At 42.8% G+C, this 16,108-nt stretch overlaps 1 protein-coding gene across 8 annotated transcripts in view; it reads right to left on the bottom strand.

The window, feature by feature from the left end:
- RASGRP3 (RAS guanyl releasing protein 3) overlaps window positions 1-16,108 on the bottom strand; it is a 75,409-nt gene that overhangs the window by 46,978 nt on the left and 12,323 nt on the right. The window contains exon 1 of one of the 8 annotated variants that reach the window (XM_036262390.1): window positions 6,581-6,704. The exons of 6 other annotated variants lie outside the window; for them this stretch is intronic. The gene's annotated coding sequence lies outside the window, so the exon portion shown is untranslated. Of the gene's footprint in view, window positions 1-1,635; window positions 1,723-6,580; window positions 6,705-16,108 lie in introns of those variants that run through there. One more of the 8 variants, XM_036262389.1, reaches the window with a different exon arrangement.

Raw genomic sequence — 16,108 nt, 5'->3', positions numbered from 1 at the left:
ATTCCATGTACTGCCTGGATGAGTAGACTGAAGCCTACAGGGTTAACATATATGTTCATATCATGTTACTTGTCTGCAAAGCCAGGGCTATCTGACTCCCCAAATTTAAATGTTTTCCACTATCCACACAAATTTCAGCTATTATTAAGGCTTGCCTATTAGATCAACGTCTAGGCATTGTCTAGAACAAATGTTTACTATTCCCTAAGCATTCTATCACAGGCCCTATTGTCTGAAAATGAATAACCATCATTATTACAGCAAGCTTGGCAATTCAGGGACTCGCTGGTACCAAACACTGAACAGAAGTCAATAACCCACTCAGAGCTCATCCCACAAGACCTCCTTGCATATTCTGGTGAACAATTAAGTAACGCAGTTAGGCTGTATTTTATTTATTTTTTCTTGGTTACTGGGATTTCACTTTGGCAACCAAACTAACATATTTCCAGCTATCTGACATAAGTTCAATGAGAAAAGAAAGTCTCACAGAACTCTAGCAGCAAATACCGTGGGATTCCAAAGTCCCTCCAAGGAGCTCTTTTCCTAGCACTTGGCTGAGCTTGACATGGAAGAGAAGCGAGGTGTATACGTATTACACACTCGCAATCAGGTAGTTTCCCGATGGACACGTTCAACCGCATGGGAGAGTTATGACCTACTATGGCAACTTCACTGTTCAAATTGTAAACAGCACCCCAAAATAAGGCCCCAAACTAAGACAGGTTCAGCTCAGAAGGAGATGATGGTGATGATGACGCCAGTCATTGCGCTGAGCACTTTACCCAGTGAACTCTGGGAGTCTAGGCTCCACCCCAGAAATCCAGCAATAAATAAAATGCAGCTGAACCATGTTACTTAACTGATTACCAAAAAAATGCAAGGAGGGCTTGTGAGATGAGCTCCGAATCGGTTATTAATTTCCGTTCAGCCCTCGGTAGCAGCACAAACACGCTCATGCCTTATGTGCTCACCATGAGCAAGAAGACATTTTCAGTAACAGTCCCAAGTAAATAAAACTCTTCGGCATCCTCCCACCGGGACCAGATGACAATCTCAGAGGATAAAATCTGCACAAAGAGGCTCCAAGGGGATGAAAACTCCACCGAGAAAGCCTCTCAGGAACCAGAGAATGCGAGCAGAAGGCACAGCCCAGAATACAGTCTCCCTCGCATCTACATCACTGCGTGCCGGGGTGGATGCGGCCTGTCTCTGAAACACCAGAAGAGGGTTTAAAATCCTGAGTTCTAAATTGCTATGAGGGAGAGCAGCAAGAAGCACTAACAGTGAAAGACTGCTGTCAAGAGTATCTCCGTGCTCCCAGAGAGAGGCATGGATTTGGGGAAGGCCAGTGATTACTGACTACCTGCCTATTCAGTGTTCGGCACTGTGCTCTGGGCTGGAGATGTCAAGAGTTTGCTCTCAAGGCCCACGTCACCATGTGGGAGACAGATTTTAAACTGGTTATTATACAACAATGAGACTGTTACTCCAGTGTCAGAGACGCGCGGCCGGCGTGTTACGAGAGCACAGACACGGGACCGAGTTCAGCCAGAGATTGAGGAAGGCTTCGTGAAAGAGAAGACACCTGATAGTATTACGTTTTATGGATCACAAAACTAAACCAGAACATACCAGCTAAATTCAGGATGTCAGCCAGTGCAGTGGCTGGAAATAGCTGAGCAGGACTTCAGAACTGGGCATGAAATAGACACCATCAGTCTGCCATCAAGAGACATCATCACAAGAAAAAAGAATGAGAACACACGTAAGATAATATTTAGAACAGAAGCTGATGAGAGTGAAATGACTGGGATCAGACAGGACAATACAAATTCTGGCCTGTCGTTGGATTTGAAAACAAAAAACAAAAAAAAACATAAGTAATGGATGCACTATGAAAAACACAGGGGCTATACAATACTGCTTTATTATTATAATCATTATTCATTTGATTGTCAAATTTCACTATTGATAGTGATAAGCTTTAAAAGCTAAATTTCTTACCAAACTTTTATGCTAATTTTTGTAAGCATAGCTACTTGAAGGTGTAATATTAATTTCCCGTTTATGTTATCATCGAAGTGAAAACATTTTGCTCTTGTTTAAAAACCAGTAGGTTTATAGCACTCTTATGGCATGGTACAGTCTCGGTTTGAAATTACTCCTGAAGCAGGGATTTGGAGCTGGACTTTTTATTGGAACCCATCAAAAGTAAAGTATGGGACCCTGGCCAGTTTTGCTTAGTGGTTAGAGCATCGGCCCTCGGACCAATGTGTTGTGGGTTCGATTCTGGTCAAGGGCACGTACCTTGGTTCTGGTTCGTACCCAGCTCTGGTCAGGGTGGCACCGGAGGCCACCAGTCGATGTGGCTCTCTCACATCGACGTTTCTCTCTCTCTCCCTCCCTCTTCCCACTCTATCTGAAGATAAATGGGGAAAAAATGTCCTCAGGTGAGGATTAAAAAAAAAGTAAAGGATAGGAACAAAAAATGTTTTAAAAAATATTTTTGTATTCCCAATTACATTTACACAACTTGAAGCCCATGATTAGAAGGCTCCGTCTTAGGACTTTGTCATTCTCTTTTATTTAAGATGTTTCTCCTACAGCAAATGTTTCTTTCTTTCTCAAAAAGGAAAACAAATCTCAAGAGGCGGTGATATTTCTCTACCTTCCACCTAAGTCATTAATTTCACCTTACTCCTAAAAAGAAAACACAGTACATGCCAACAAAAGAGAAAACTTAAGTAACTAGAAAATGTCAGTAGTCTCTTAGGTCTCAGTCATCTTCTTCAAGGTTCACTTTCATCACTTCTAACATCAGAGAAATAATATTACTCTGCCTTCCTCATCAGAAAATAAAAATTCATTTGTAAAAGGATCTAAGAGCATAAAGCACAATGAAAAAGGAAGTCCTAAAATTATGAAATGTTGCAAACTAACCTTGTAAATTGTCTATTCAGAAGTTAGAATACAGGGTAGGGTAAAAGTAGGTTTATGGTCGTTTGTATGGAAAATAGTACAATAATTAATGGATAATAATACAAGAACAAACTGTGTTTCACATACTGCCAATTGTAAACTGGCTTTGGCCACACCCTGCACATTCCCAGTTAGAACAATATCTACGATGGAAGCAGATGCGCATATAGAGGACAAGGAGGATGTGAGGCTCTTTCAGAAATGCTGAGAAGAACTTTTGGAATTCTCAGAAAGCTTAGATGTTGACAGTACTGGTTCCTAATGCGCCAAATGAGCCTTCAGAAATCGTGTACCTCCTAGATACATGAATCCAATAGGCATTTTTTAAAACTATCGTGGATCCAGAGAGATAAAGGAGGAGAAAGGAAGATAACTTTTCATAGTCAGAGGAGGAGAAGGCCCGGGAATGTGGTTTTCACTGGCACAATTATAAAAGCAGGGAGGAATGAACTAATCGGAACTAAATTGTTAGCAATTTCAGTAAACCTGAGGTGTCTTTTCTGGCCAAACACAAGAGCAAACAAAAGCACGGGCGCTCTAGAGGCTATTTCTCCCGTCTCCCCATCCTTCTCAGCCAGAGTTTGCCGGCCTGTTCCAGCCCTCTTCAGACCAAAACCCAGCTCCATCCAACTCTGCCTCTGCCCCAGCCCACACATCAGCACAGCTGCTCTGGCGGAAGTCACGTCAGTGCTCAGCAGCACTGACCATACTCTTGCTAAAAGTTTATCCTTGAATGGTTTTCCTGGCAACTTCTCTCCCCTGGCTTTCCTCCTCCACCCGGGGTCACACCTTCTCAGCCTTGGGTGCAGACTCCTGTCCTGCTGCTGGGGGCTTGCAGGTCTCTGTGCCTTCCCCTCTCACCTCGCTCTCTGCAGTAAACTCACCTACAACCATCACTTCAACCACCACCTCATGTGGGCGACCCCAGACCAAACCAAGGCCAGCCGCGTGGTGCACTGACGAGGATGGAGTGGGGTCTGGGGATGGGCAGACTTGGGATGGTGTGCTAGCTCTGCTACTACTGATGTGTGACTTTGGGCAACGTTCACTTAACGGTCGGGTAAGTTTTCATGATCATACCATCGTATGTTGCTAATGGAAATGTAAACTGATACAGCCACTTTGAAGGAAAATGGTTTGGCAGCTCCTCAAAAACTTCAACATACAGTTACCATACGATCCAGCAAATTTACTCTTAGGTATATACCCAAGAAAATCGAAAACTTATGTTCACACAAAAACTTGCCTACAAATGTTCCTAGCGGTATTATTCACAATAGCCCCTAAATGGAGACAACCCAGATGGCCTTAACTGATGAGTGGATAAACAAAATGAGGTATATCTATACAATGAAATATTATTCAACCATAAAAAAAGAAGCAAGTACTGACACATGCTGCAACGTGGACGAGCTTTGAAACCACTGTGCTAAGTGAAGGAAGCCAGATGTAAAGGCCTTGTCATATATTGTATGATTCCATTTACATGAAATGTTCAGAATAGGTAAATCTATAGAGACAGAAAATAAGTCAGTGGTTGACAGGGGCTGAGGGAAATGGGGTACAGGAAGTGACTGCACAGCTCAGGGTTCATTTTTGGGATGATGAAGGAGTCTGGAATTTGATAGTGGTGGAGGTACAACTTTGTGAATGTATTAAAAGTCACTGAACTGTACAGTTTAAAGGGTATGGTATATGATTAAATCAATCTGAAATTTTATTTTTTTTTATCCTCACCTGAGGACATTTTTCCATTTTTTGTACAGATAGAGTGGGAGGGAGAGAGAGGAAGAGAGAGAGAGAGAAACATCGACGTGAAAGGGACACATCGAGTGGCTGCCATCCGCACAACCAACCAGGGCCGGGGACAAACTGCAACCGAAGTACGTGCCCTTAGCGGGAACCGAACCCGGGTCTCTCTGTACCTCAGGACGACGCTCTAACCGCTGAGCCAAACCGGCCAGGGCTGAAATTTTTTATTTAATGAAAAATCTGTCCTCTTCACTTTCCTGAACTGCTATATATCCTATACTTCCTTCCTTGAATCCTCAACCTGCCTCCCAATATTCTATGCCAGAAACTTGGGACTCACCCTAGATTTCCTAGTACCTCCTTTCACCCTCTCCCCATATCCAAGTCTGGTCGTCTCCCTCCCAAATGCTTCTCAGATGCCTCTCCACCTCTTCCTCTCCATTGCCACTCCTGGGTTCAGAGCAACTGTCCTGCCCCTGCCCCTGATCCACCGCAGTGCTTACTTATAAGGCTTCGAAATTAACTCTCACCTCCTGGTTATCTCTACTAGTGCCAAATCAATCTTTCCGAATTATCAGATTGATCATGTGGCCCCCGTTTTCAAAACTCTTTCACCTTCCCTATTGAAATCTAAAGTCCTTGAATAGCTTACAAAGCCCTAATGCATGGCCCCCGCTGTCTGCGCACCCGGCCCCTCGCTCTTCTGTATTCGCCGTTGCTCTCCTCCGCCACGTTATATTGTAAAATGAATGTTTTTACATAGTGCCCCTGTAAAATGGAGTGAATGTTTGTGTGCCCCCAAAACTCATACATTAAAATCCTTATAATCCCCAATGTTATGGTACTTGGAGAAGGAGCCTTTGGGAGATAATTAAGTCATGAAGGTTGTTTGCTGTTGAGGACACCCGGTCTACGGTATTTTTGTTATAGCAGCCTAAACTAAGGCATCATGCTTTGCACATATTGCTTGTTTTTTGCACAAATGTCTGCCCTCCCCCCAATATGTCTGCTTGGCAATCACATACTCACTTCTCAGATACCTACTTGAATTCTCCTCCTCCCTCCCAGCTCTTCCAGGCAGACTTTGGCACTCAACATACCGACTTCCTTTGGGCTTTGCGTGATTTGCACCACAGAATGGTTCAGCTTCCCCAGTAATTTCTTGAGAACCAGAGCTTGTCTTTTGTATTTCTAGTCCCCAGTACAGAAGCGTGTCTGATATCTTTATACGGTTATCTTTCTCTGCCATCTCACTTTTCCGACATGGTCGTCAAACTTCGAATGTGTTTTTCTTCTCCAATTTTCTTTTCTGATCTTATTCTTGTCTTGAATTGTTTCATTTGATTACTGAATAAATTTACTCCATTTATATTAACATGCCCGTAATGGAATTTCAAGACATGCTTCCAGATTTGGGGTATTATGGATTTATGTTAAAGAAAATAAAAATACACTGAATACTTTTCCTAGTCATGTTATCTTCTATTTCATAAACACTTTTTTTTTCCTGTGCCAGTCACTGTGCTTAACACCGTGGCAGAGGTACAAGTATCCACCAGGCACAGATTAGGATCTCAGAGGGCTTAGGATCTACAGAGGGGACACACACGAGCAGAAATTAGGGTAAAGAGCATTATGAAAGAGTCATGAGAGAAGTAAAAACAACTCTGACTCATGGAACTGAGATATTTCGAAGCATGAGTGGGGTTGCTCTGAGCTGAGAGAACACTGCGTGCGGAGAAAATGACAGAGAGGGGCAGGGAGGGGTGGGGAAGCGGGAATGCTAACAGAAGGATGAAGTCTTAAAACTGGAATAAAAGTATACATGTGTTGTTCTTTCACTCACCCAACAGTGAGAGAGGGAAAGAGGAACCACCATTTTTCTGAGCATCACAATTAAAAGCTTCTGTGAAGGTCCACGTAACATTATCCAATGTAGCTCTTTCCGTGACTCCATATAGACTTCACACATTTCACTCATTTAATGAGTTCTCTTCTGAGTACAGCTTAATGTTAAGCACCTGAAATCGAGTGCCAGACCATTGGGATCCATTTCGACTCTTGCACTTTTTAGCTGTATGGCAAGTTATTTAATCTGTGTCTTTGTATCTTTATCTCTATTGTAGGATAATAATAGAATCTATGTAGTAGGATTGTTGTGAGAATTAAATGAGTTAACACAGGTAAAGTGCTTATTAACTGGTACATAGTATATTCTCAAAAAGTGTTACCATTATTGTAACTAACCAGGAGGTGCCCTCTACCGAACGGGTGAAATAATTTCTATGTACATCATCTCTCTCAAACTCATAAGCCACATATATTCCATCTACATATACTCATAATACAAAAGAAATGAAGGAAGGAGGAAAGAGAGGGAAAGAGGGAGGGATGGAGAGAGAGAGAGAAAGAGAAGGGAAAATGAGGGGGAGGAGAAGGAAGCATAGGCTGAAAATTTGACCTATAAAGTGAGAGCTAGCTTAAATTCCATTTCTACTATGTCTTAGTCCCATGTTTTCTTTCTTTCTTTCTTTCTTTCTTTCTTTCTTTCTTTCTTTCTTTCTTTCTTTCTTTCTTTTGTATGTGTATGTTTACCAACTGGTTCAGAAGTGTTTTATTATTATTATTATCTTTATTGTTAAATGTATTACAGATGTTCTTCATTTTTCCCCCATTGATCCCCTCCTCCCCACTCTTGCCCCCCTACTGCCTTTTCCCACACTACTGTCTGTGTCCATTGGTCATGCATATAAGTTCTTTGGTTTATCTCTTCCCATCCCCCCAACCTACTTCCCCTTGAGGTTTGTCAGTCCAGCAACCAATTTGTACTTCTTAATCCCTTCACCCATTCCCCCAACCTCCCTCCCATCTGGCAACCAACAAAATGTTCTCTGTATCTATGAGAATGTTTCTGTTCTGCCTGTTCATTTTGTTTGTAGATTCCATTGTCGACAGATACGTATTCATTGCCATTTTGTTTGTTCATATATTTTATCTTTTTCTTCAAAAAGACCCTTCAACATTTAGTATAATAACGGTTTGGTGGTGAACTTTTTTAACTTTTCCTTGTCTGGGAAACTCTCTATATGGCCATGGATTCTAAATGACAGCTTTTCAGGATAGAGTAATCTTGGTTGTAGGTTCTTGCTTTTCATCACTCTGAATATTTCTTGCCACTCCCTTCTGGCCTGCAAAGTTTCTTTTGAGAAATCAGCTGACAGCCTTATGGGAACTCCCTTGTAGGTAACTAACAGGTTTTCTCTTGCTGCTTTTAAGATTCTCTCTTTGTCTTGAACCTTTTGCATTTTGATGATAATGTGTCTTGGTGTGGGCCTCTTGGGGTTCATCTTGTTTGGGACTCTCTGTGCTTCCTGGACTTGTATGTCTGTTTCCTTCACCAAGTTAGGGAAGTTTTCTGCCATTATTGTTTCAAATAGGTTTTCGATTTCTTGTTCTCTCTCTTCTCCTTCTGGCACCCCCAAGATGCGAATGTTGGCACGCTTGAAGTTGTCCCAGAGGCTCCTTACACTATTCTCATTTTTTGGATTCTTTTTTCTTTTTGCTGTTCTGATTGGGTGTTTTTTACTTCCTTAGATTCCAAATCGATGGTTTGCTTCTTGGCTTTACCCACTCTACTATTGAATCTGTGTAAATTATTCTTTATTTCAGTTAGTGCCTCCTTCATTTCTGACTGGTCCTTTTTTAGGCCCTTGAGACCCTCACTAAGTTCGCTGAGGTCTCACTAAGTTCATTGATCATCCTTATAAGCAGTATTTTGAACTCAGCATCTATTAGGTTGCTTATCTCCATTTCGCTTAGTTCTTTTCCTGTAGTTTTGTTCTGTTCTTTCATTTGGGACCTGTTTCTTTGTCTCCTCATTTTGGCTGCCTCCCTGTGTTTGTTTCAGTGTATTACTTAAAGAGCTGTATGGGGCTAGCTGAGACCAGATGCTGCTTGTTTGAAAGAATTTAGGAAAACCTGAAGCAGGGTCCAAGACAGACCAATCCTATGGTTAAGCAACTGGCAACAGCTTGAGTGGGCCTGAAAGTTGGGTGGGCCTGAAAGTTGGGTGGGGTGGGGCGGGGCCTCAGGGAGTCAGCAGGGCGAGGCTACCAGTGTGAGCCAGGTTGCTGGAGTCCCAGATATGGCGACTGTCTGCCGCCCCAGGGAAGGGCTCACCAAAGGAACAAAGGCCTCTGACAGCACGTTTGTCCCGGAGAAAGCCCCCTCTCCAGCCCTCACTCCAGTGCCAAACAGCTCAGTTCTTCCCTGTATGTCTCTGGCGCCCCTCGAGCTGCCTCCCCTCCGAGCTTAGAGGGAGAGAGTCCGATAAGTTCATGCGCGGTCCCTTTAAGGAGCTGCCTGGGGCTCCAGCGGCCTCAGCCTCCCTGAGCCTCAGTTCCTGCTGGTTTTTCCAGCCAGAAGTTATGGGGACTCTCTTCCTGGCACTGGGACCCTGAGCGGGGCACCTGGTGTGGGATGGGGACCCCTCAGTCCTCAGGAAGGACCTTCCTAGCCGAAGTATCCTCCTTATTTTTATCCACCACACGTGGGTGTGGGACCAGCCCATCCGCCTCCTCCCCTCCTATCAGTCTGGATGTGGCTGCTGCTTTAATCCCGTAGTTGTAGGACTGCCATTCAGCTCGATTTCAGGTGGTTCTGAATGATGGTTGTTCTGTAGTTTAGTTGTAACTTTGATGTGGTTGTGGGAGGACATGATACCGCCTTTACCTACCCGCCGTCTTGACCGGAAGTCCAGTCCCATGCTTTCTTAAATAAAGATTCTATAATCAGCTTCATACTCAGTAGTATTTATTATTTGGGGAGGCTAAAATTAGCAGTATATACACATACAACTCAACCTATTCTATTGTATATATATTTAATCCCCACCTGAGAATATTTTTTCCATTGATTTTTAGATAGAGTGGAAGGGAGAGAGGGAGGAAAGGAGAGAGAGAGAAACATCAATGTGAGAGAGACACGTTGATTGGTTGCCTCCCGCATGACCCTGACCAGTTCAGGGGATCGAACTTGCAACCCAGGTACATACCCTTGACCAGAATCAAACCAGAGAACCTTTAGCCTGAGGGCCGATGCTCTAACCACTGAGCAACTGGCCAGGACTTCAATTATATTTTTATTGCTCAGTTGCCATCTATTTTTTATCATAAGTACTTAAGGGGATACAAAGATACCTACATATCCCCAGAAAGGAGGCAGGAGATTTCAGTAGATACATATAGAATGCCAGTGGCATCTCATGTGTACCAATGAGCCAGGAGTGGGACCTCAGTGCTGACATGGCATTCATTCTTCGGGGGAAGGAACATACATGCATGCCAGGTGATTGATGTCCCTAAATTCAATTCTTGAGAGTGAACAGTACACAAAAACATTTCCAAGAAAAGTTTTGCTGGTGGATCTAGTCACAATAAGGATGTTGAGAAGTTGAAATAGTAAGTGAAACCAAGCTGGGCACTAAAATTAGAACAATTGCCTCCTTGGCTTCTGTGGTAATTTGTGGGGATTTCACAAATCCGCATGTTCACACAGTCTGAAACCCTTGCCAGTCTTTAACTCACCACAATATCTCATCTCCAGTGGCTTCTTTTCAACACGCTTCTAATTTCTAGTCTGGGAAACGGAGCATGCTTTCCTTGATTTAATTATCTTAGCACTTTTTAACTATTGATCACGAAACATGAACATATTCACCACACGCTTAGGTGAAAGAATACTTCTTCACTACTAAATGCAGTACAAATTATTGTTGCATTTTTAAAGCAGAAAAATACAAATGGAAATGTTTAAACCTCCTACTAAGTTATTACTATATAATCATGTAGTAGTAATACTTGGTTTCAGAGATAAAGGCAAAAAGTCACCATAAAGAGATCAATGACTGGGAAAAAGTACTGAACTATCTGAAACAGTATCTAGACGGAAAAATCAAAGACACTGGAGACCCAAAATGTATTACTTTCATGCATCTAAGCAGTGTGAAAGGAGCCCAGGTTTCGTTAGAGTGTTTTTGTTTCTCAAATAGTATAGTTTCTTTTCCAAGATTTAAGTGTGTTTTTAAATATGGAAGTCTCCAACATACTGTGTACAAAGTGCCAAACATCTACTTCATAAAAACTAGAAAATGCCTATGTCCTCTAGATGCATCCAAAGCTCCGTATCTTTGCTACAATACGGAACAATCGGAATCATTCCAGTGGGTTTTTCGTTGAGGATCACGTTCAAGCTGACTGCACAGATGCCACGTGCTGGACATCAGCAAATTCTCACGTGGACGCACTGTGGGTCCCAACACAAAGTCATGCTCCCATCATAACCCAAGAACTCTGGCTCTGACAATGAAATATAATTTAAATACAGCCAGTGGTGGTGCAACATCATAAATACTGTTCTCAGGTGCCCTTTCTTCTTTACGTTGTTCTCTTTATCTAAGAAAACCTATTTAAAGACACACAAATTGTAAACCACAAGTCCTGTTTCTTTCCCCTCCAAAGTGGAGGTGATGCACATGAACACGTTTTTCCTCCCTCACAGTCCACAGGTGAAGAAACGGTGACCTCTTGGGAGGAGATCTAGCCCAAGGATGTTATTTTCTGTGAGGTTCGCATAAAATTGGCTCTCACCAAATTTCAAAGAGATTTAAAGTAGTTGCAAAAATATGCAAATCTAGCCCTGGCCGGTTTGGCTCAGCGGTTAGAGCGTCGGCCTGCGGTCCTGAGAGACCCGGGTTCAGTTCCCGCTAAGGGCATGTACCTTGGTTGCAGTTTGTCCCCGGCCCTGGTCGGTTGTGCGGGTGGCAGCCACTCTATGTGTTCCTTTCACATGGATGTTTCTCTCTCTCTCTCCCTCCCACTCTACCTGAACAAAAAATGGAAAAATGTCCTCGGGTGAGGATTAAAAAAAAAAAAAAAAAATATGCAAATCTAGCCCTGGCCAGTTTTGCTCAGTGGTTGGAGTGTTAGCCTGAGGACCAAAGGGTCGTGGGTTCGATTCCCGATCAAAGGCATGTGCCTGGGTTGCAAGTTCAATCCCTGGCCCTGGTTGGGGTCATGTGAGAGTCAATCAGTTTATGTCTCTCTCTCTCCCTCTTCCTCTCTCTCTCCCTCCCTCCCTCCCTGCCTCCCTCCCTTCCACTGTATCTAAAAATCAATGGAAAAAATATCCTTTGGTGAGGATTAACAACAACAAATATGTACATATATATATACACACAAATCTAGTTTTTCACATTAAGAATCCAGTTTTCTGGATTCTTGCTGAAAAATCAAATCTGCCACTTCTAGGGCTGCATCCCAGTGAGGCAGATGAAGCTTAGGAGTCACTACCTCCCTGTTCCCCAAATTCCCCGCCACCCTCTTATCGTCTCCCCAAACTGAGGTCACGTGTCATTGCCATTTATCATCCTGACTGTGTGCCTTTTCTTTTTTTAGTAGATTTAAGAGGAAAGTGAGATATTGCGTGTCCCAGACACAGAACTTCTGTTGTCCCCAGTCCATTTCACCCATCATGGTGTCTTCTTGGCCCTGCAGATATTTACATCTGTGAGTGAGCCCCAACCCCAGATTTATCAGGCTGCTTGCTGACATTACAGATGCCAAGTAAAAGCTAAGGTGGACTCTTCAATGAGCCAGACTTCAAAATGTCATTATTTGTGGACTGGACAAGGAAGAATCAGCTGCAGGGCCTTTTGGCATATTCTTGTTCAAAAAGTAGGTTCCAATTGCAAGACAAACTTGACCTCTTGCTCAAGCAAGAAAGTAAGTTTGGGGATTTCCATAGCATTTGTCAAGCTTGATTAGGCTAATCTGTTATTACTTATTTATATTTATAACATGATTAAAATGTCTAGATTACCTCCAAGCTTTGTTTTTTTTCCTGATTTTTGTGTTTTTCTTTTACAGAAAAGTTCTTGTAATCAATAAAATAGGTGTCCACCAATGATTTTCAAAGAGCATAGGACATGGTGCCAATACCCTCACAACACTTGAATTTGTATATTCTGGAAAGCTTAAGGGAAAATAGAGTGTACACTGGGCAATCTACTAAAAAAATATGTACCTACTCGTGCTTAGAGGCAAATTTCGAGTTTCCACAAACTACAGTATCTGGTTTCACTCTCTCCCACTTCCTCTCTCTGTTGCTCTGGATTTGTTGACTGCAACCAGGGACAGCTACTCCTCCATGTCAGGCTCAAGTAAACACAGGTACTCATGACTGTTGGCTTTTCAGGGTAATTTCTAGCACTCAGATAATGAGCCACTTGGATAATTAGTGACTACACAAGCTGAGCTGGTATTCTTCCTTTGTTGTTGTTTATCACGCTAAAGGGAGAAACCAGAGACCAGGGGAGGGTTTCTTACTGGCCAGGGCATTTGCAAGGGTTTGCCTCTAAACACCTGGATTCATCAGGTCACTCTCTGGCTGACATCTGGGTCCCGAACCCTGTCTGTTCATCTACTGTCACATGGAACCCTACTTATTTTGTAGGTTATCTCTGGTCACGCAAAGTTTGACTTTCCTTTTTAAATCTTCCAGAAAAGACCTGTGCATGCCCCCTATCCCCAGTCTAACCCCACTCCCTCAGCATCAGCGGGCTTGAGATTCTGCCGCTGGTCTCCAGGTCTGGGATCAAACAGGTTACAAAGTACAGCTCCCATGGTCCTTGTCTTCACATTTCACCTATATCAGTCGGTGGCAGCTTTTTAAAAAGAGGGATAAGGATGAAGTAGGTGATTTTAAAGAAGCAAATACTTCCCACATTTCCAGTGGTTTGTTTAGGGCTTGGATGGCTCCAATCTTAACACTGGGGAGAGGTTTCTCTACTTTACAAAATGGGATTGTTGTCTTCAGGAAAATACCTGCCTCTTATTAAATGCTTGAGAGAAATTCAAGGAGCCCCCTGAGTTCAGAGGAGCCACCTGCACAGATCTCAAAGGGTCTGTGAACCACGACTGAAACACACAAGGACTGAATGCCCCAGGAGGTTTCAGAAGACAAAGGGGAATCAGTATTTCCTGAGGTTCCACCATCCAACGTCATTTTTATACCTTAAAAAAGACAGACTTGCCCAATGCCAAAGAAGAGAAAAAATGCATCATTCCCTGTTTCTCGATATCTGCTTTTTCGACTCACATAAATTTGAGATACTAAAATTTTTACCCCCTCTCAAGAGTCCATGAGCAACCGCAAACTGAACATTCAATTTGAAAACAGAAAAGTTTCCTCTTTGCAGAGGCATCTCTGACCCTGTCAAGATCTAAAGATGCTCCCTTGACTCCTCCCCTTGGAGTCGTTGCCTTGGCCATTTCCTTCGCCTGTTACCCTGCAGCACCTTGGCCAGCCGCGTCTGGCCAAGGGCCACTGTTCTGCGTGGTCCACCCGCTTCGCCTGGTACTAACCACGGGGCAGGGCGGTGAAGAGGAGGGTGCTGAGGCCGCACAGACAATCAATTATACAATTCTTTTTTGTTGTTGTTAATCCTCACCAAGGATATTTTTCCATTGATTTTTATTTTATTTTTTTTAATTTTTAGATAAAGTGGAAGGGAGGAGGGAGGGAGAGACACACACACACACACACACACACACACACACATCGATTTGTTGGCTCCCACACAACCCTGACCAGGGCTGGGGATGAAACCTGCAACCCAGGTATGTGGTCTTGACCGGGAATCGAACCTGAGACGCCTCGGTTCCCAGGCCAAAGCTCTAACCGCTGACCCAAACCAGCCAGGGCAACAATGATATAATTCTATTGATCTCATAAAAATACCGTCATATGGTATTCTTCAAATAAGACTTATAGCAATGAAAATAACTGACGTTTTGTCGGTTCACAAACCACAAGAGTTCAGACACGGGTGCAATGCAGTCCTCAGACTAAGGAAACTGATAGCGCATGTGATCTCTACACCATCTCGTACAGGGTTTTATGTGTATTGAATGTTTCTCTTCAAAGGAGATTAGAAAGCAATAATCTAACTCCAGCCTAGAAAATAATTCTGTAAAAGAGAGTTAACGATATTATTTCTATGTTATCAAGAAGAAAATTGGAACACAAAGAAATTTAGTGTTTTTTTCAATTCATTAATCAGTCAACAAATACTTATTTTTAATTTAATTTAATTTTTAAATTATTATTATTATTATTATTATTTTTCCCCTCACTCGAGGACACTTTTGCATTTATCTTGAGATAGAGCAAGAGGGAGAGAGGGAAGAAGAGAGAGCGAGAAACATCGATGTGAGAGAGACACATCAAGTGGTTGCCACCCACACGACCCCAACCAGGGCCAGGGATGAACTGCAACTGTTGTACGTGCCCTTAGCGGGAACCAAATCTGGGTCTCTCTGGTCTGCGGGCTGACGCTCTAACAGCTCAGCCAAACCGGTCAGGGCTACTTTTTTTTTTTTTTAATTTTTGCATTTACCTTCAGATAGAATGGGAGGGAGAGAGGGAGGAAGAGAGAGAGAAACATCAATGTGAGAGGGACACATCGAGTGGTTGCCACCCGCACTACCCAACCAGGGCCGGGGACAAACTGCAACCAAGGTACACACCCTTAGCGGGAACTGAACCTGGGTCTCTCTGGTCCACAGGCCAATGCTCTAACCGCTAAGCCAAACCGGCCACAACAAGCACTTATTAAATATTATATTTTTTCCTTGTGTCTTCCAGGTGGTGTTTAAATGTTAACTTTTAATTTAATTAAAATTATGATTCTAACAGCAAAAGAATCCAATCTTGATCTTGGTGACAAGAAAAATGTCTTTTGTAGGCCCAGTATCCAAATAGGCCTTTATTGACTCAATAAATATTGACTGAGCACACGCCTCTACCTTCCAAACACTATGCCAGGGCCTGGGTATCCAGGGGTGGACGAGCAGACCTGTACAGGGGAGTGTACAGCTTAATGAAGAAAACCAACATCAAGTAAGTAGACAGACAAATCAATGTATAATTACAAATTGTTGTAAGAGCTATGGATGAAAACCCACACAGGATTCTAGGACAGAGAATGAATACCAGATCTCTTCGTCAACAACAAACATTCGAGCAAATGCATCTTCCCAGATACCATCTCAGCCTGATTTCCAGCGCTTGAGCCAGTTGGCAGGATGACCGTGGCGGAATATGACTTAGTTTAAAACATTTCAAAGCTCTCTGCTAAACATATTTCACGCTCTAATGACATATGTTGACCTTTGTCTTATTTCTGTGTCAATTGCTTCTAGTTTCATTTTATTTTTTCTGTTTATCATAAACTGCCCCACCCCTTGCTTTTTTGCAATATGTGAATAAAGAGTTTCTCTTTTGTGAGAACATTTTACCTACTTTTCTGTGCCCG

The sequence above is a fragment of the Molossus molossus genome, unplaced genomic scaffold, assembly GCF_014108415.1.
Source record: "Molossus molossus isolate mMolMol1 unplaced genomic scaffold, mMolMol1.p scaffold_m16_p_15, whole genome shotgun sequence".
Classification (NCBI taxonomy): domain Eukaryota; kingdom Metazoa; phylum Chordata; class Mammalia; order Chiroptera; family Molossidae; genus Molossus; species Molossus molossus.
The sequence above is the reverse complement of the archived record's forward strand: the minus strand, read 5'-3'. Positions and strand labels throughout refer to the sequence as shown.